Source organism: Cnephaeus nilssonii (genome assembly GCF_951640355.1).
Source record: "Cnephaeus nilssonii genome assembly, chromosome: 12".
In the NCBI taxonomy this organism is placed as follows: Eukaryota; Metazoa; Chordata; class Mammalia; order Chiroptera; family Vespertilionidae; genus Cnephaeus; species Cnephaeus nilssonii.
The window spans coordinates 28,271,194-28,293,353 of NC_137083.1; positions in this window are offsets into that span (position 1 = coordinate 28,271,194).

Consider the following 22,160-nt stretch of genomic DNA (forward strand, 5'->3'; position numbering starts at 1 on the left):
ACAAGTCAGGGAATAAAATCCAATTTCTTTTACCTGGGAGCTATTTCCATTAACTCAAGATAGTCTGTAATCTAAAGGAGATCCCCAGCCATACAGAGGCAAGTAACCTGAAGCACCAACAGGATGAGCCATTCAAAACACTAAAATTTTATAAAGCTTAGGCTAACTTGTGTCTATAAGCAATGATACCGCTGAATAACTTGTGCAAAGAGTAGTAATATAGTACTTGTAGTAGGCCTGAAGTAGGTATTCAATAAATCCCTCTTTCTCTCCTCCCAGAGTTTCTCCAACTTCTCCTTCCTACTAGCAATGATAAACTGTATGTGTAATTCTATCTATAAAGCATAAACATTTTGTCACTCACACATTATTTTATAATTAGTAACCCTAGTCATATAGTAGTCTCTCTCTTCTTATTATATTGCAGCCATTTGTATTTTATTTGTCTCTCTTGGTTTTTACCTGACAAAACCCAACACATAGTTTCGATTGGAAGACTCATTCCTCTGACTGACTGTGCTTGAATTTTGACTATCAAGATCCATTAGATTCTTTCACTCTCTTATTTTAACACTAGAGGCCCAGTGCACAAAATTTGTGTGCTTGGGGTGGTGGTGGGGGGGGGGGGAAGTCCCTCAGCCTGGATTGTGAGAGGGCGCAGGCCAGGCCGAGGGACCCCACCAGTCGGGGCCAGGAAGGGATGCGGGAGGTTGGCCAGCCGGGAAGGGACCGTGGGACGGATCCAGGGCGTGTCTGGCCCGTCTTGCTCAGTCCCGATTGGCCAAACCCCAGCAGAAAGCTAACCTACCAGTCAGAGCATCTATCCCCTTGTGGTCAGTGCACATCATAGCAACTGGTCGACCGGTCGACTGTCTGGCCCCTGGTTGTCAGTGCATGTCATAGCAAGTGGTTGAGTGGCCTTAGCATATCATTAGCATATTACGCTTTGATTGGTTGACCAGACACTTAGCATATTAGGCTTTTATTATATAGAATGATATAATTTATCTTTTAATTTATTTCAATAAGGTAGAGAATATTTGTGAACAGAAAGCCAAAGTGGAAAAAGGTATATTTCTTTTTTTGTAAGTGGGATTTGGGATTTCACATCCTACTTCTAGTCAAAATTCCTTTGAAATCAATGGAATCCTGCATATGAGTCAAGTATGCTGGGCAAATGTTACAGAAGAGAGACTTTCAGCTGTTGGTGATATAGAAAACTTTTGCAAATTTGCACAAGTCCTTATACTCCAGGATATGGTATGGTGCTGCTTCAACTCCATAAGCTGTAGAGCAGTGGTTGGCAAACTGTGGCTCGTGAGCCACATGTGGCTCTTTGGCCCCTTGATTGTGGCTCTTCCACAAAATACCATGGCCTGGGCGAGTCTATTTTGAAGAAGTGGCGTTAGAAGAAGTTCAAGTTTAAAAAATTTGGCTCTCAAAAGAAATTTCAATCGTTGTACTGTTGATATCTGGCTCTGTTGACTAATGAGTTTGCTGACCACTGCTGTAGACCAAAGTATTACAAGACCAATTTTAAAATTTCAGAGAAAGGTTATGGTCTAGGTTTTTGGTTTTTGTTTTTTGGTCTAGTTTTCAATTTGGAGCTTAAAGCAGTTGTCTGTCCATTAATTTCTTGTTTTCCTTGACTATATTATATAGAGACAAAGTCTGAAGTAGGCATAAGAAACAACTACCAGTTTAGTCAAGTTCTGACTAGCAATTCTTTGAATTCTTCCCTCTGCTTCTTCTCACTTGCACGTTGACCCTTATATTGACTCAAGATCATTTCTTTTTTTCAAGGGCACTCTGTATGAGAATGAATGGCTATATTTCCCAAGAGAAGGAAGGCATCATTTACTGAACAGCCAACACTTTATTTTTATTTATTCACTAGAGGCCCGGTGCACGAAATTCATGAACTCAGGGTCAGCGGCGGGGAAGGGGGGTCCCTCAGCCCAAATTGCAAGAGGGCACAAGCCAGGCCATGGGATTCCACCAGTGCAGGTGCACGATCAGGGCCGGGGAGTGACCTTGGGAGGTCTCCAGGGTGTGTCTAGCCCATCTCACTCAGTCCCAATTGGCCGGACCCCAGCAGCAAGCTAACCTGCCAGTCAGAGCATCTGTCCCCTGGTGGTCAGTGCACATAATAGCGAGCAGTTGAGCAGCCTTAGCATAACATTAGAATATTACGCTTTGGTTGGTTGAATGGCCGACTGGGCGACCAGACACTTAGCATATTCGGCTTTTATTATATAAGATTCATTCATTATGCATGAATTGTCCTGTATACATTAGGAAGTAGGCTGCATGGTGATGGAAGAGGTGTGTGTTCTTTTAAATGAACGAATGTCATATCAGAATTTCAGGGTCAGCATGCTGTTTCTGCCAGTACCATGGAAATATCCAAGGCTAGGCCTAACTTTACAAACTGTTACAAGTGAATTGAATAAAAATAAAAATGCCCAAATCTTTAATTCACTTAGATTGTGCACTGCATGACGGTTGAAACTTGTTTTAATTTTCACTTTTCATCCAGCTATTTGGAAAATAGTTTTACTTCAGCTTCAGTCTAAAATGTGGAAGCAGAGTAGCTTGGATGTGCTGATTGAGAGTGAAAGCATCTTACTCATGTGTAAAAATCTCTCTTCTGTTGGCTTCTGGGTTCCAACAAATAATTACTCAATGAAGTAGGTACTTACTGATAATTTTTTGGATAATAATTATAGAAAGGTTTACCGTTTCTTCCCTTTATTCTTCAATTTCTGGCAAGGGTACCAAAATTTTTGAGGAGGATTTGTGGAATCCCACCTCAACCAGAAAAAGGAAGCATTAAAAATCCTCTCAGGAAAGGGTATTCTTGCTGATCCAGGAAACTTCAAAATTTGGCTCTCTGCATTTGTACCAACACATTACAGAGATTTTGGAATCAAGTTGCTAAAACCTTGGGTGGCTCATTCATCTTCAATAATAACGTTAAGAGTTACTGAATGGGCTGAGCCAGAAGTGGCAGGAAGAAGCTGCCCACAATTCTGCTCAGCATATTTGGAATGGACAAAGTGTCAAGTTAGAAAAATGGCTAGTTATGAAGTTACAGTGTGCTTTTCCTCCACAAATATAGCTCAGTGTGACATTTGATGTAAGTCACATTTCAGAAAATAAGGAAATGGCATCTTTTATCTCTAACTAGGTTCTGGAATTAATTTGCTCCTTTTCGAGTGCATCAATATATTTGTCCGCCAATGGCACATGTTTCATCAGGGCAACCATGTGGAAAACTCAGACACAAAGAAGTATTTGTTTTGTGCAGGAGCAGTGTGAATAGGGCATTAATGTAATTTTGATGCCAAATAAAGTACTTTATTATAGCAGAGAGCATAATAATGAAGAGACCTATAGAGGACCTGGGTTTGTTGAATTTTTTTCCATGGTAAAGTTGGTTTAACCATTTCAAACAATGAAGTGAGAATATTTCTTATGATCCCCCTTCCCTCTGAATGGGGTAGCTTATATCAATTTCAGAAAGTTTGAAAGATTTCATAGAGGATTTTGTAATGCAGGCTTGGTCCAATAGGGTAACAATAATAGTATGCAGTTGTTTTTATCTTGAATGGCTTTTAAGTGCAGGAGAAATACTCCACAAGGAAGTTCATCAGCCTTTGAGATACAGCATAAATCTACTGAGTAATTTATAGTAACACTAGAGAGAAATTATGCCTAGAAATGGGAATTTATTTGGTGATTTGGTTTTTATGGAGACAGTACAGGAGAATAAAGATGAAGATAGTAACAATATTTAAATAGAAATTAATTAGGTTGTAAGGGCTAATCCACACACATTTCAGAGTTGTAAGAAAATAACAATGGTGGAGAGGAAAGATAAGTGAATGAAAAATCAGGAAACTGGATTCTAAGGCCAATTTAGCAGCTGAGCCATCTAGAACAGTGGCAATGGTGGGGATAAAAATGCTTGTCCAAATTATTTGATATGGCAGTTGTGAGATGAGCAGCTGATGTACTAAGTAATAATAAAGTAATAAAGTTCTTTGAAAATTAGAAATTACCCATTAGTTGTTATTTCAGAGCAAGATTAACAACCAGAGATGGACAGATCTTGCCTAATCTAAAAAAAAAAAAAAAAAAAAAAAGTATACCTCCAAGAATTACAGTAATCATACGATTTGGCATTCCATTAAATGTAAGTGGTCTACTCAATCTAGACCTGTTTCCTGTGGTATCTTGGGTTTCCATAATACGCTTCAGCTTTAATATATCCTTTTAAGTAGTTTATGACATAACTTCAGGGTAGGTCCCTGGCAAGGATTATTGAAAGTTATTGATGGGAGGCTCAAAATGTAAACTAGAAGGAAATCCACACATTCCTTTGTACTCTCTTTGTGAACTCAACCTCAGGCATATGTGGAGATATTTTAGTAAGATTTTCTATCAAGCTGCTTTCTGAGAGTTGACTGGCTGTGTGCTGGACAGAACCATACCCTTGGCTAAGACAGACTAAAGTAGAGAGATACACAAAAAGAATTAGTTAAATAGAATTATTTTTAAACTAGAGGCCTGGTGCACAAAATTTGTGCACTTGAGGGGGGTCTCTCAGCCTGGTCTGTGCCCTCTTGCAGTCTGGGAGCCCTTGGGGGATGTCCGACTGATGGCTTAGGCCCGCTTCCTGTGGGAGCCCAGCTTCTGGCTGAGTGGTGCTCTCCCTGTGGGGGCGCACTGACTACCACAGGGCAGCTCCTGCATTGAGCATCTGCCCACTGGTGGACAGTTCATGTTTTAGTGACTGGTCATTCCACTGTTTGGTCAATTTGCATATTAGCCTTTTATTATATAGGATAAAATATTACTTTCCAAGAAAATACTTCAAAGCCTTTATGGATCAAGATAGAGTAATCACCAATCAACCAACAATGGATTAATCAAAATGTTGCCAATTTAAGACCCTGGGTGGGAATGATTAATTTACAATTAGCTTATTAATTTTTATTTATGTTCAAAAGAGATTGTTGTGTGTTAAATATAATGACATGAAATCTTAGTTTCATCATGAATTTTCTTAAGCTTTTACCTAGCTTCTGATGATATATCCTAAGTCCTAAATAATGGAATTTGAGGTTCTCTTCATAATCTGCTGAACATCAGAATATTAACATTTAATTCATCACCATATTTTATTCCTCCAAAATTTGATTCCATTATTTTCTCTTCTCTTTCAATTTAGAACAAGAATTGCTTAACAACAAAGGGGAAGTTTGTTTTGACAATACTTTAGTCCAACAGGAAGCTCTAAATATTCAAAGAAACCTCACTCCTCACATATTGCCAAATTTTTTGGCAAACTCAAGATATTGAGATAGTCATAATCAGATGAATTTCTCCATCCTTTGACATTCAATACTGCCACTGTCAAAAAGAAAATGTAACACAAATTTAAAAATTAAAAATAATTTTACAAGGCAGGAAAACAGAAATAATGAATCACCAGGGTTGGAAAAGCTTTGTTGTTTGTCCTGCTGAAACCTCTGTAAATTTTTATTTTTCGTGACTGGTTAGGTGGAAACAATATATTGAAAGACCAGTATGAGTCAAGATTCTGGGTTCTATTTTTATTTCCGTGTTCTTGCATCTAGTTGAATTTCCCCATCAACCAAACACTGAAATGTTGCATGTATTGTTGGGCAAATGTTTATATAGGCTTAAGATTCTTGGATTAAAGGTGCTATAAAGGTAAAGAATATTATTGTTATTTCTCATGAGAAATAGTTTTAGTGCTGACTTTGGCAGGGTCTGGCAATCTTCATGTTGACTGGCAAAGAAAAGTCAACACAAATTTATCAAGCACTAGATTCTAATAGTGTAAGAGCTATCAGATTGGAAATTAAGAAAACTTTCTTTGCCCCTAGATGGTTTGGCTCAGTGGATAGAGTGATGGCCTGTGGACCGAAGGGTCCCAGGTTCGATTCCGGTCAAGGGCATGTACCTTGGTTGCAGGCTCCTCCCTGGCCCAAGGCTTGTGCAGGAGGCAACAAATCAATGTGTTTCTCTTACACTGATATTTCTCTGTTTTTCCCTCTCTCTTCTACTCTCTCTAAAAATCAATGGAAAAATGTCCTTGGGTGAGGATTAAAAAAAAAAAAAAGAGTTATTTAAAAAAAAAAAGAAAACTTCCTCTAGAAAAGGATAATTGAATATAAACAATCTTTTTCATGAAAATAATGTAAATAATTTGCCTGCTCTTGATTAAATCTCTGGTAGAATTCTGGCACCAGCAGACATTCAATAAGGACATTGATTGATCCCTACCTCCCCACTTCCTTATATTTGGTTAATTGTATGCTTTATGCAACCCATCTGAAGCAAGCAGAGCTGAGTATTCAGGAAGAACCGTCATAAAGAATTATTATTTCTCCTCTCTGAGATTCACATTTGATTCCAGATAAATTTATAGGGAATGGCCCTGTATCAACAAGCTACTTGTTTTGAAGCATTTTCACAGAGATGAGGTATGAGGGTGGTTTATGGATTATTAAGTTATAATTTTATCACCTAAATTTTCAATGAGGATGCCTTATAGCTATGGGTTAATAGGAAACCTCTATTAAACAGGTTAAAATAATTTACTATTTTTCAGAGACACAGTTTCTCAGGGCTTTGCCTGCACCTCTCTGACATCTTCCTTAAGCTCTGCAATGCTTACATGTTGGATTCATTCTCAGACGGGCATCAAGGTGGCTGCAGTAGTTCTGGGCATCACATGCAAGCATAACTATGTCCACAGAAAGAAGAGGCCATACCTTCCTTGTGAATTTTTTTAGGAGCAAGGAAATATTTCCCAGAAATCACAGTTCCTCTTAGCAGACCTTCCCTCATAGAATCAGCTCACATACCTTTCCTAAACCAACCACACACTGGTCGGATGAATGGGATTGGCATTATTGGTAGACTAATTGGACAGGGAAGAATTTATGTTGGGCAGTGGTCGGGAAACTCATGAGTCAACAGAGCCAAATATCAACAGTACAACGATTGAAATTTCTTTTGAGAGCCAAATTTTTAAAACTTAAACTTCTTCTAACACCACTTCTTCAAAATAGACTCGCCCAGGCCGTGGTATTTTGTGGAAGAGCCACACTCAAGGGGCCAAAGAGCCGCATGTGGCTTGTGAGCCGCAGTTTGCCGACCACGGATGTTGGGAGACTGCCACCATGATACCTTTACCTGAGGAATAATTTAGTTCAAATGTCGATAACATAAATCTCCTTAAGTACATATTTCATAATTTATCAATCCAGAATATACTCTAATTTGAGTAGAGTTGAGTATATTGAAGTTGCTATTTTTTTTTTAATAACCAAGGCATGAAAAGCATCTAGTATTAAAAGATTTCTCTTCATAGTATCTTCGTTTTGTAGATTCTGTAAGAATGGAATTGAAGGACAGAACAACAAGCTGCAAAGTGTCCATAGCTTTAAATATCTTCCCTGCAGGCTCTGGGAGTCCTCAACCAATGCCACTTTTCAAATGCCAAGACAAAGAAGAGGGTAGGAAGGGCTGGGGAAGTGATTATCCCAGTTTTAACTAAGGCCTTTCACCTTTCTGTGCCAAAGGCATTTTTATCAGTCAAATTAATTATACCACAGTAATGAAAACAGCACACTGTACAGGGACCTGGAGAACACCCAGCTTTGCTATAGGCAGATGGGTCTTTCATGACCTTATGCTTTGGTAGCAGGAAGGTCTGGGCTGGGGTCTCTAATGCCTTTTTAACTCTAAAATATATGATGGTGTCCTGTCCTTTGATTTCCTTTATGGAAGAATGTGCTAATAAGGAAATAATTTGCTTCAAAGCATATAAATAAGGGAGAACAAATCCAACTGAACAGGACTGGGCCTGATCGTCTCTGGACTAATTTGTTATCAGTGGGGTGCCCTCTGCATCCCCACGTGTTACTACTAGAAGTAGAGCCCTTGGGATGCCATGGGAACAAGAATTTCCTGACCCCTCTTCCCCCCACAGGAGGTTGAGGTAACAGTGGAAAGCTTTATTGATGAGGTAACATTAAGGGGTTCCCCTCCAAGTCCCATCTCCCTCAGTTCCACCATGGGAAAAGTCCCCTCTTGTCTTCAGCAGAGCTAGAATTAAAGCCACTACCCAATGTCTTTGCTGCATATTAAAGCATAGTCCAGTCTAGCATCTGGCTCACTTAGCTTGTGTTCCCAGCTGCAGTCCGCGGGGTCTGTATAGCCATGGGCCATGCAGCTTCTAGGACCACATGGCAGGCGAGTGTGGATCCCAGAGCAAATGACTACAAGGAAGCAGGGGCGAAGCAAGAGGAACAAGAGGGCGAGAACTCTTCCTCTCCGGGTTATAACTAGGAGCTTAACCAATTAAGTCTTCAGGATTTCCCATGCTTGAGGTGGCTCTGCCCCTCTAGCCAATTGTTTTTTTCCCTGAGGTTAGACTGACAGGCAAGCACCTTCCCTACATCATCCTGACTTTACTGCACATGCGGCCATCTTCCCCTTTGTTGAACCCCTTCCCCCAGTGATTTGCAGGAAATGGACGGGTGGTTCCCTGGGGAGTGTAAACCTGCAGCTTCCAGGTGAAGCTGCCCAGATGACCATGCTTATAATGTCTGGCCTCCCCTTTGCTCTCTCCCTGTTATTAATATTAACTAACTAGTTGCAATGGTAACAAATTGAGTACAGCCTCTCTGAATGAACCCATGACAGAAAGCATTGTTATTTATAAAGTCCAGAAGAAATGCAGTGTCTGAATCGCAAATACCTTTATCAATATGTATGTGGGAGAGAAACAAAGGAAAAGACCTTTTTTTAATGGAAAAACATAAATAAGATAATATAAAAAAACACTGCATTTTTCAATTCTGTTCAGTTTATTTTGTTCATTTGATCTTCACTACAACCTGGTAATGAAGTATATATATATGCCCTCATATACCTCAAATGAAAAATGAGACTCAGGGAGCCCAGAGCCAAAAGTAACGTTGGCAGAGCCAGCAACAGAGTTGGGTCTTTTCAATAGCAAGTGTCTTTATGTGATTTAACCTACTTCTTTTTAACAATTGAGTTGCTCATATTTATAAAATACCTTTAAACTCTGGGGACTGTTAAACAGCTTCTATTAAAGATTTGATTGGTTGGGATTCTCATTTTATTCATTCAGTAAATATTTATTGAGACATTAATTATGTCTCCATATTGAAGTATGTTTATTCATATCTCCTGGATCTTCCCTCTAGTTTGAAAGGCCTTCTGGTTGTCTGAGATATTTTGATCATGAGTTTAAGTCTCTTCTTGGGATTTAGAGTTAAATGATTACTTTGACCTTTCTACCTTATACCTTTAAAACAGGAAACAGAATGACTGAAGAGCTCAGAGTAAGGCATTTGCCCCTTTGCAAACTTAATGCCTGCTTGGCAGGATACCCAGTGTAGCATTTTGCAAAACTACCTATGTAGTCAGAGGCAGGAACAGTTTATGTTACTCCAAGGTCTTTCAGGTTGCTACACCTATTTAGCTATAAATTTCCAGGGCAGATGTACACTGCTTTTTTCAGTTACCTTAAATACCACTGTTATTAATTTTTTTAATGTGTTAGTCTGGCTAAGCAAACTCACCAATTTGTTCCATTGTTATAAGTCCATGCTCATGCCAGGTTCCTCAGTAGCAAAGGACCTTTTAAGAACAGTGATTTAACCCTAAGAGGTCCAAGAAAATAAAAGCCCCGGTGGAGGATGGAAACAAGTCCTGGCAGGTAACAGTAAAACCAATGTTTTCTCCACAGACCATGATGATACTTGTAATTAGTGTCACCTAAATCAAAATGATTAAAGAAAAAATCATGTCATTCCAGATGCTCAGCATACACTTCCTCACAGTAAATTAAAGTGACCATTAAGCATCTGAAATGCCTATAATTTGAACCACAGCTGCAAGAAAAGTCAATTGTGAATTTGTTAGACCATATGTTATTGTACTAGTGTATGTTTTCTTTCTCAAGATCCCTATTGCTCCCATTGGGATAATTTTTAAACGAATGACATTGACTTGTACTCATAGCTAGCTACTCATGGCTAAGAGATAGCAAGTTAAATAGAAAAAAACTTTGGCAAAAACAGCTTTTAAAAATAGAGTTAGCCCCATGTTCCAGGCTTGAGTTGTTGAAAAAGTCTACTGTTTATCATGACTATCTCTCCCACCACCCACCCCAGTAAACACACACACACACACACACACACACACACACACACATGCCACGTCAATAGCATCAAGCGTGGAGAGCTTGTAATAAATAATTTTAGGATAATTCTAAAACCACTTCTTACAAAACAGTTTCCATTTCCTCCCACAAATGGAGCTATTTTCCAAGTAAACAAATATATTTAACTATGACCTGGTTTTCTTCAAGTGCCCAAGCCTCTCTTCTGATAGAGAAATAGACAAATGGTGGTCAAACGACCAAAGAAACAAGGAAGACGGGGCATCTGGATAATCCACAAAGAGAATAATTACTCTTTGGATTAGCAAATTGGATTGCACACTGACTAGTTTCAAAATGTGAAAGGAACTCGTGGTTCTTACCTGTGATTCACTGAGAACTAGCACAGAAGGTGCTTCTTCAGGTGCCCTGATCATTTTTAAGAGCCTAGAAATCAAATGGCCTCTTGGATAGGCCAGCAGGAAGGAAACAGTCAGCTTCTTAACCAGGTAGGCCTATTATATAAAAAAGGAAATTTGAACAACAAATTCAAAATGAATTCAAAACTTCATAAATGCAAGAATATTCTTATTATTTTTCTCTTGGAAGGTAGTTCCTGTAAATCTGATAATATATCTTTTATATCCATTTAGTCTGGGGTAATGATGGAGGAAGTTGGTACTGGTTATTGAATCTTCATTCTTCATAGAAAATCACTCCATTTAATATTTTGGAGAAATGTTGGCATCTCTTCCAACATTTTTCGCAATTTCTAAGCCATAGTCCAATATTCAATGATGCTATTCTTGGAGACCAGAGGCCAATTTCCAAGGAAACAAACCTGCAGACTTCTCTTTGAATAAATTTCTAAAGCTCTGATTCTCACACCAATACATATTATTATCCGTTAAGAAGTTTCTGGAAAAAATACCAGTGTTTGAGCCCAATGTCTGAGACTTAAAATGACAATCTCCCAGTCCCTGTGGCTCAGAGTTTGAGCATCGGCCAACCCATGAATCAAGAGGTCACCTGTTTGATTTCTGGTCAGTGCACATGCCCCGGTTGTGGGCTCGATCCACAGTAGGGGGTGTGCAAAAGGCAGCTTATCGATGTTTCTATCCCTCTCCCTTCCTCTCTCTCTAAGTTCAATAAAAACATATTTTTTAACAAAGACAATCTTTGGGCATGTAACCTGAACAGAACATTAGTACTTTTAAAAAGCTTCCCAAGTGTTTGTAATATGCAGACAGTATTGAGAATCTCTGATTTGGTCTAATCCATTACTTAACAAGTAAGAATAAGATGGGAGTTCAGATAAATTAAGTGTTTTCTTCCAGGTAACATAGCCTAGTTAATGTCAGAGTTAGGATTAGCATGACTATGTCTGTTTGCCTACGTGCAGCCAAGTTTTTATGTCATGTACAATGTCACCTAGCATGTTTAACTTTATTATCAACTCTTTTAGGCATAATTTACATGTAATTTTAATATGCAATTTGATGAGTTTTGTTTGATAGTACATAGTTATGTAACCATCTCCCTTATCAATACATAGAACCCTACAAAGTTTCCTCATGTCCCTTTATAGTCAATCCCACTCCACCTCCTGCCCCAAACACTACTCTGATTTCTATTGCTACTGATTAGTTTCACTTATTCTATATTTTCATATAAATGGGGGGAAATACCTCAGAATGCAATATTTTTTCTGGCTTCTTTCACTCAGCTAAATGTTTCTGAGATGTGCCCATGTTGTTGCTCATAAGAGTAGTCCTTCCTTTTCCTTCTTAAGTAATATTCCATTGTATGAGTATAGCAAGATGTATACATAACCATTTATATGTTGATGGATATTTAAGTTGTTTTAGTTTGGGGCTATTATGAATAAGATTGCTATGAACATTCATGTAAAAATCTCTCTGTGGACATATGTTCTCTTTTCTGGGTAAATGCCCAACAGTCGATTTGCTGAGTCACATGGTAACTCTATATTTAACTATAGAAAAAATTGTCACACTGTTTTCTGAAGTGGTTGTACCATTTTACACTCCCCCCAAAATCTATGAGACTTCCAGTGGCTGCACATTCTATTGAGATATTAGTTTTCTACTGCTGCCATAACAAAATACCACAGATTTAGAGGCTAAAACAATGCAAATTCTTATCTTCTAGTGATGTAAGCTAGAATTCTGACATGGATCTCACTTCAGGACTCTCTACTGCTCCTCATTGGAGTTTCCTCATCTGTGCTCTTCCTGATGTCATGAACTCAAGCTTCTCAGGCTTTGCAGACTCCAAAGGGCTAGGGGTTTGCTCTGGATTTATGTGTTAAAGAGATAGAAAGTGCCTTGTCAATTTCCCTACCAGCAGGAATTGTGGCCGATTTCCTCTGGCCCTAAGAAGTACGCTTATTCATCAAAGTAGCATTCAGTTTCACTCACCACCACCCCCACCCCCCACCCCCAAACCTCACAGTTTAGTCTCTTAGAGAGAAAGAATATTCCATGGGAAACCATAATGTTGACATCATCATAAGGAGCATTTGGTCCCCTCCACTATGAGAGTCACAACTTGAGTGTGACTGACTCCACTTATTGTGAATGGCTCCATCTGCAATAGGTGGCTCTTACTCCAATTAGATTTTTTCTTTAATTGAAGGGAATAGACAGACATGTGTATGTCAAGTCTTAGTCTGTTTAACAATAGCTGCCATATATTGATATATAATTGACTTTGCACCATAATCCTATGTAATCCTTACAGTGACCCAGCAAGGTTCATATTATTAAACATTTCACAAAGAAACTGAGACTGAGAGAGTTAGCAAATTGCCCAAGCTCTCACAGATAGTGAACAATAGAGCTGGTATTTGAACCCAGATCTGTCTGTCTCTAAAGTTTATGATCTTATCATTATATTGTGCTACCTCTTAGCATGAGGTGAGCAGAGATGGAACCAGAGGAAATATCACAGGGTTCTGGATTTTTAAACTAGATGCTCATATGCTTGTTAGCTTGTTAGAGCAAAAATTAAAGCAGATTTAAAAAAAATCTTTCCTCCCTCCCTCCCTCCCTCCCTCCCTCCCTCCCTCCTTCCCTCCTTTCCCTCCTTTTTTTCTTCTCCTTCCTTCCTTCCTTCCTTCCTTCCTTCCTTCCTTCCTTCCTTCCTTCCTTCCTTCCTTCCTTCCTCCCTTCCTCCCATCCTGCCTTCCTCTCTTTCTTTCTTTCATTATGAAACCCCAATAGTAATCACAGAAGAATTAGAAATAATAGACAATAAAACTGCCTCAACCCAATGTCTGGGTAAAGAGCCATGAAAATATTCTATTGTTTTATGATCCCATTTAGAGTGAACATTATATTTATAGCTTTTCCCCTGAATACACATTAAGGTAATATTGAACTTTTGGTAAAAATTATACCATACATCTGTGCTGACAGCTTGTTTCCTGAACACAAATCTTTATCTACTACTTTCAGCTTTCAATATTTTCTCCAAACTAGTAAGTTAGGACATTAAAAGATCCAGGAAAGAAACGTAAAACAGATGGGACTAGATTTTTGTGGGAGTTACAGCCATATTGAATTTAATAGAAACCTAGCTAGAGGGAGACCCAAGAGGAAAACCCATTAAGCATGCATAAAGAATCTCAAGAGTGTACAACATCTGGCTTACAACTGTGGGTTGTCCTTGAGGTTGGATGTTCTCTAAGATAGAGTAAGAGATTGGTCATAGGCCCTTCCTATGATATAGGGCAAATATTTTCAGCCATTGAACAGTACTGCTATTTTGTGAGTCTAGTATTTATTCCTTTCACTTTCCATTTTAGGCACGTGAAAAGCCTGGGGATCTGACCTAAGATGAGGTTGGAAGATGTGTAGCTAAAGCATTGGTTTTGCTGTGGCTATAGTCTTGAGCAAAAAGAGAAGTAAATTTGGAGGGCTGGGAACAAGAGCCCACTAAAGTTTAAAGGATCAACAATAGACTTGGCCTAAGTGGAGGTTGCTCATTCAGGAAGCTGAACATGGAGACAATGTTTGGATGATAGAGGGACTCTTTTTTTTTGTAGTGTCTGCTGATAGACAAGACGATACTGGCAGTCTGCAATTTAGCACAGGATGATACCAGCATCAGCACACATCCTTAGACAATATAACCAATGAACCCTTTTCTTTCCTGTTTATTCAATCCCTCTCCTCCCTCTCAACTGGACTATTATCTAACTCCGCTAAAGACCCATTTCCTTTTGGCCCTTGTTCTTTCATTCTGACAAAATGGCCTTTTCTAAAGTTACCTGTGACCATCATATTGCTAAATCCAGCAAACAATTTCCAGTTCTCATATTATTCGAAGCTCAGCAACATTAACCTTGCCCCCACCATTTGATCACTCCCTCCATCTTGAAACACCCTCTTCCCTTGGTTTCCATTCCTCCCCTCCCCTTCCCCACTCTTCATGTTTTTCTTCTAACTCTCTTGACTACCCTTAGGCTCTTTGTCAGTTCTTCCCCTCCAACTACTAAATGCTGGAATTTGTTAGAGCTCAGATTCAGGGCCTTTTTTTCCCTTTTTTTTCTTCCATTTTGTACCCTCTGGTCAGGCAATCTCACCTGTTCCCATGACCTGAATCACCAGTGCTGGTGACGGGTCTCTCTCTGAGCCCTAGACCTGCATCTAACTGCTTATGCAACACCATCTCTTGGATATATAAGGACCTCAGACTCAATATGTGTAAGCCTGAAGTCATTATCTTTTTTTTTCATATGTGGTTTTCTCCAGTGTCATCTCTTAGTGAATGACATTACTATTCACCCAGTTGCTGAGAAGCTATATAGAAGTTATTCTGGACCCTTCGTCATTTCCTTTCTTCTTTATCTATACAGTCAACATCCCAATCCAAACTACCATCATTTCTCATCCTGATCACTGCAATAGCATCCCAACCTCACTTTTAGTAATCACCCACCTCAAATCTATGTGTCTTCTCAAAAAACAAATCTGACCACATTCCTATCTTCCTACCTTCATGCATGATGGAAGCCATAGACACTTCCTTTGCTTTGGGGTTAAAGAGCAACATCTTTAAGACACTCTATAAAGCCATACATAATCTGGCCCATTCCTACGCTTTTTCTATTTTAACGCCACTCTTGCCTCTGTACATTTTAAGCACGTGGCATTCTTTTTATTTCTGAATCCCTCCATGTTCTCTCTTTTCAAAACTTGACACATATATTTCCCCTTATCTTGGGAACATTCTCCAGTCACCCTCCACTTGTCCACAGCAGACTCTTGCAGAAGACCAGTATGCCCTTGCAGTTTGTGCTGTGAAGAACTAAAATGCTGGCCCCAATCTCTGAGCTAAGTCTGTTGTGCTGAATGAACCCCAAGCAGATACACATGCTTTTAATAACTTTTGGGCCATTTTTATACCTTAGATAAATTACCAAACCAAACGTTAAAAAAATAAAAATAAAAGCACAAAACAATTAAACTTCCTAGGATTTTTATTAATGTCTCTTTATTTCACAGACTATTGCAGATTAATATTTAAACTGTCATTCTTAACTAGACAATAGGAAATTTCAAATAAGGACTAGTTGCTCAGCTATATGAAACAATTCCATATTTCATAGCAACATTTGCAATAAACATTATTGTTATTGCTTTTCCTTAGCATGCACTTTAAAATGATACTGACCAGAAGTAGGTGAAACAAGACTCCCAGCCTCTGGCCCTCTTGATACCAGACAAGTTGAAATAATAGGTCTTGGTCCTAACAAAAGGCTGGAAGCAGGCAAGGGGAGTGAGTTAATGAGATCCTGTAATCTGATCCGCAGCAGTCATGGACAGCTGTTCTCAGAGCCCTAAGGAACCCCTCCACCTTTACAGATCACGAACTGGCAGAATCTGACCTGGTGGGTGCAGGCAAGTCCTGACACTGTGGAAATGGCTTTGCTGGTATAAATAACAGGCATCTGTTATCATGAGATTACCTGTCTGTAAAATGCCTATTTATCTTCATTACTTTGCTTTGGGTGAGGGGGGCAGAGAGGGGTGTGGGGGGGTGAGTGTTAGTATGTAAGACGATGGCGTTAGGAGAGGAGAAAGGCATCGCTGACAGAAGGTGAAACCTGCTTTAACTCAGTGGGTTGGTTTGACTGCCAAATGGAGTCCATAATGCTGATTCCTAGTGTTGCGCTCCCTTTAGTATTATGAATAAGTGTCAGGCGAAATAATGCGAGGAAGAATTCAAACCTGGGATTACAACCTCATAGTTTGTACAAAAGGATAAAATGGCAGTTTTCATCTGATAATTTCAATCTGGTTAATTTTCTTTCATCCATCCATCTCATCCAAATATTTGAGTGACTGCACTCTGTACTGTGCTAGGCACGGCCTGTAGAGAGCTGAACAAAAAAAACAGACGCAATAGTCAATGGGGCTGACTGATGACAAAATAAACAATAAAATACACATGTGATTAAAAGTGTGATAAATGCTACAAAGGGGAATAAAAAGTTACCATGAGGGAGACTAACAGAAAGAACCTGCTTCAGAGAGAGAGGTGGTTTTTAAACTGTCACATGAAGAATCAAATGGAGCCAGCCATGAACTGAGCCAGAGATGCAGCAGGGGTAAGCTGATCAATTTCAATTTTAAATCTTGATTTTAACATGCAATTTAAATATGAAGTGACATACAGTTACAAAACACTCTTTTAATTAGAGCCAAACAATTCCAAAATATGTATTTTAAAAAGTAGTCACTTTTTGCCTCTCTCCCAACAAAAATTCCATTCTCTGGAAGGAAGGGTGGTTAATTAGTTGGATGTGGTTGAATAAAATTCTTACCTGATCATTTTCCACGTGTGGAAGAATACAAACTTTTAGGCTGTCTCTTTAGAAAGAATGAGCAGACTGACCCTAATGTAACAAAGGCAGCATAATACTAATGTCAGAACATCTTTGCAATATCTTAATATGCTGCCAATTGCATGATAATTTGCATCTGTGAATAATCAGGGGACATAAAGTTCTGTACAATCTGCATTCCGATAACCACATTTCCAGATCTTTCAGAAACTTACTTGAAATAAAGTTTATAACTCTTATCTTCCTGACAATCACTAGACTAGTAAAATTGTTTTACTGCTTGTTTTGGCAGCTCAGACCTCAGTTCTGGGTCATTCAAGTTGCCTGTGCTTTTGCTCACATTTGATTGATTTTGCAATAGTGGTGAATACAGAAATAAATTTTTAAAAGCCCCCAAAGTGGACATACAAGGCATATCACATTACTAAATGATAACAAACAGATGACATTCAGAATATCTAATCGACAGCACTCTGTATTTCACTAGATCAAAAAATACACTTCAAAACAGCCTGGATTCATTTAAAAAGTATAGTAAAAAAAAAAAAAGTCAATTAGAGGCTCATGATATATCCCATAAGGAGAAATAAATCCAAATTTCTAAAATAGAGAATGCTGAGCTAGCTCAGTTTCATGTGAAGTATTTCAGGACCAAGAGTTATTTATTCCCTAACGTGGAGGCTACATGCAGTAAACCTGAGCTGGGAGGGACTCGGCCTCATGAGGAGCCCAACCGCAGGGCAAGGGAAGTCATGGTCAGCCCCCCAAGAAAAAGGACCCCAAATGTTTGACTTATTTTAACTAAAGGATTGGGAAATAAAGCACATATGTAGAAAAGGAGTAAAGTCTAAAGACGTTTAATAAGTAAAGTGTCACCTATGTGACTATGAACCAGATCAAGAAGCCAACTCTCACCAGTACCCTACACACTCCCATGTGTTCCTTCTCCGCCCCAGTCCCTTCATTCCCTCAAAGGTTATCACTCCTGACTTTTCTGGTTGTCACCCCTTCACTTTTGTTAACACTTTTGCCACCTCATTACGTATCTCTAAACACTAGAGGGTAATAACACCTGTTTCTGAGTTTTACGTAAATGGACTCATATTGTACAGGTTCTTTTGTGTCTAGCTTCTATTACTTGGCATCATGGAGTTGTATGTGGCTGAGATTCAATTATTCTCGTGGCTGTATGATATTCCACTATATGCTACACTGCAGTTTATGTAGCCTTTTTGCTGTTGATGGGGATGTAGGTTTTGTTTCTACATTTTGCAAATAATATTGCTATGGGCATTCTTATACATGTTTCCTGGTGCACCTGTGCAAAAGAGCATGTATATATGGTGGGATTGCTGGTTCACGGGTTAGGCATCCATTTAATACCAAAGTAATTGCATCAATTTACACTCCCACAGGGAGTTGTCATTGCTTCATATCATCACCTATATCTGTTATTATCAGATTTTTAGTTTTTGCCAATTTGATGGGAGGATAGTGTTACAAGTTTAACTTCCATAATTTTTCCTAGGGATCATATGTAATATTAGTTAAATCTAATTTTTATGAATAAAATAAAGAAATAAAAATACAGAAAATAAAAATATAGGTATTTTATTGACACTGGAGTAAATATTAGATTAAATAAGGTGGTGTTGCAATCAGGGTATTTCTCTTTCAACTGAACCCATTATTCCAAACCTATAATTTGGGGATAAAGCAAGAATAGAAGTAGTATGCCTGACACCTTATAATTTGTGCCTATCTTAGAAAATGTAGTTAAATTGATGATATAAATAAATAAATGAATAGTTTCTGCCAAGACAAGTGTTAGATGCAATCTCCTCATTTATGCGGATTAGTTTCTTAACTCTTTATTGTTTTCCACTGATCTGTCTATTCCTGTGACGATTCCACACTGTTTTAACCACTAGAGTTTTATGACTGTCTTGCTATCTAGAAGGGCAGGACGTTTATCTTAGGGTCTGCTAAAATGGAGTCATTTTCCCTTTCTGGACAATATTGCACTTTGATTCTTTTTAAAAACATAATGAGGTAGAAATTATACGACATTAAGATGCAGACACTGATCAGAAAATTTCCACTTTCTCTTTATCTCTTATCAAGTAGAATGCCAGGTAATTCCCATATTTCACCAGTTCTGCCTCCAGCTCTTTCTGAGCGTGAGATTCGTCTATCGTCTGGGTCTGACCCACTCTGACCTCTAGAACTGGCAGTGCTCTCACATGATGGGTAGACCACAGAAGGATAGTTCGCACTGGTAGCCAAGTTTCTGCAGGTATGACCTTGTTATTGAACCACAGAGAGTTTTCTCATCTATGAACATAGCATATATCTTCATTTTCTCAAAAATTCTTGTTTCTAGAGATGTCTTAAAAAATATCTTGTGGTATGTTCTTAGGTATTTTGCATCTTGGTGTGACATGTGAGCAAGGTCTTTTGTTCAGTTACATATTTTTTATTTCTACTGTATAAGGAAGTTATTGCTTTTTATTGCACCCAGCTTTTGGAAGGTGCAATAAAAAGTTATTGCTTTTCATTGAGGAAAAGCATACTGCTATAGATTGAATGCTTGTGCCCTCCCTCAACTTTATATGTTGAAATCTAATGCCTGGTATGATGGTATTTAGAGTTGGGACCTTTGGGAGGTGATTAGGTCGCCTGTGGGAATGGAATTAGTGACCCTATAAAAGAGATCCCAGAGAGTTACCTTGTCCCTTCTGCCATGTGAGCACACATGGCAAGATGGCTGTTAGGAACCAGGAGGCAGGCTCTGTCCAGACACGAAGTATGCCTTTGCCTTGATCTTGGACTTCCCATCCTCCCGACTGGGAGACGTAAATGTTGTTTATAAGCCCCCTAGTCTATGGTATTTTGTTATAGAAGCCAAAAGTTGCTTCAAATGCATGTGAATAGCTCAGTAAATATTCACAAACTCAGTATACCGCTTTAATCAACACCTAGATCAGAGACAGAAGCCTCTCTTTTGTCACTGACACCCCCTATGGGTAACCACTGTCCTGACTTCTGGCATCATAAAATAACGTATCCTGTTTAGAACTTAAATAACTGGACTCATTCAGTATTTTGTATTTGACTTTTTGCATTCAAAATGGTGTTGATAAGATTCATTTATATTGTTGCAAGTATTGCTGAGTTAATTGCCATATAGCATTCTCTCTTGTAAATTTACCATGGTTTGTCCATTTCACTGATAAGTAGTCTACAATTTAAGGCTATTTCAAACAATGCTACTATGAACATTTCTTTGTACATGTGAATATATGTATGCATGTATGTTGGGTATGTTCCTAGGCATGAAATGTCTTGGTGTTATGTTATACATATATTCAGTATCATATTAATAACTACTGCCAAACAGATTTCCAAAACGGTTGAACCATTTGACATTCCCACCAGCAAGGTATGTGTATTGACTTTTAATTCAAATGATAGAACATGGCCCACATTACAAACACTTGCTCCTATTAGTCTCATTGGAGTACTGCTGGGAGCACTGATGGATGACTGCTGGGTTTCAGTGGTATTTCTCTCCTCTTATATTCCAGCAAGTTGGGCAGCCCTCTGCTCTCTTTCCAAGAATCCAGCATTTCTCCCATTGATATATGTGGGGAAAATGGAGTCAGTGACTCTCTGGGGAACCATTCTGCCCTCAAAGTTAAATACTACTGTCCTAATCATGTCCTTCTCCTGCACTCCCCCCCCCCCACCCGCCCACGCTGCTTCAGTACTTTGAACAAAAGCTGGTCTGAATCCAAACACTATTATGAAAATCTTTACAAATCTAGCACAATTTGGGCAAAATTCTTCCAAATCTCTAGCAATCACAGTAAAGTAAGATGCCTATGGTTCTTCGATTGATTTTCAATAGCTTTTCTGTATCTTTCAGGCTAGTATTAACAAGTTTTCTTTTTAAAGTAACAATATCTTTGTTAAGGAAAGCTTTTCATTACAGGTACCACAGAGTTATTAAAGACTTTTGAAGGAATAATGGCTGATAGAATGAAGTTACCCATAAAAACTCTATACATTTTTATCTAAAGAATTTCTCTCTTCAGTTTCCAAGCTATGCATTTACATAGCCTTTATGAACAAGTGCCATTAAGTTGGTCTCTACCTGCAGCACCATTGAAAATAAACCATTGTAGTGTTTCTATGGTGAAATCATTAGAATCCTATTCATTTCTAAGCCTTATATTACTTGCCACCTTTCCAAGCTACCAGACAGAGATACTCAAAACCTATTTTTATGTGAGCATACTCTATTACTCTCCCCTTGTCATGGATTTTTATTCCTTACTGTGATGCTTCTGTTTCTTTTAAGGGAAACTCAATACAGGGAGCCCAAATGTGTGGGCCTTATTATAGACTACATTACCCAAATGCAACCATGCCTTGCTTTTCTTTTCTGTAAAATAAAGGAAAACAAAGCCAGCTTCTTGTACTAAGAGATTTAAGTATCTGTTCCATCATCTTGTGATCTTGGATTTCCTCTCAACTAAGTTTCCAGGCAAGAGGCAGATAAGCCAATCAAACACATGGTGACTATTAGAATCCACAAGCTGAATGATGATAAAGAGATGAGTCAGCCCTATTGGGCTCATATAGGGATGTCTCATGAAGCAAGCAGATCCCAGAATCATCATCAGAAGTAACCACAGGGAGAGAAAATGGAATTGGACATTGTCCTGACATCATATATTCTGCCCAAGGATTATACATAACATTTTCTATAAGCAGTTTGTCATTGAGACCTTTTGAGCAACATATTGTTGGCATCAGGGCCATGGCAACAGTCAGGCACTTTGATTGTTGGTTGGCCAAATAAAATTGCAACACTCTGCAGTGATTTTAATCTAAGCCTGTTCATATGGGATAGGTGTTAGCCTTATCTTCTTGAGCAGCACAAACATGGGGGAACTAGCAGCATCTTAAATCTAGCACAATGCTTGGCATATAGTGGAAACTTAACAAATATTTGTTGAATGAATGAATGAATGAATGAATGAC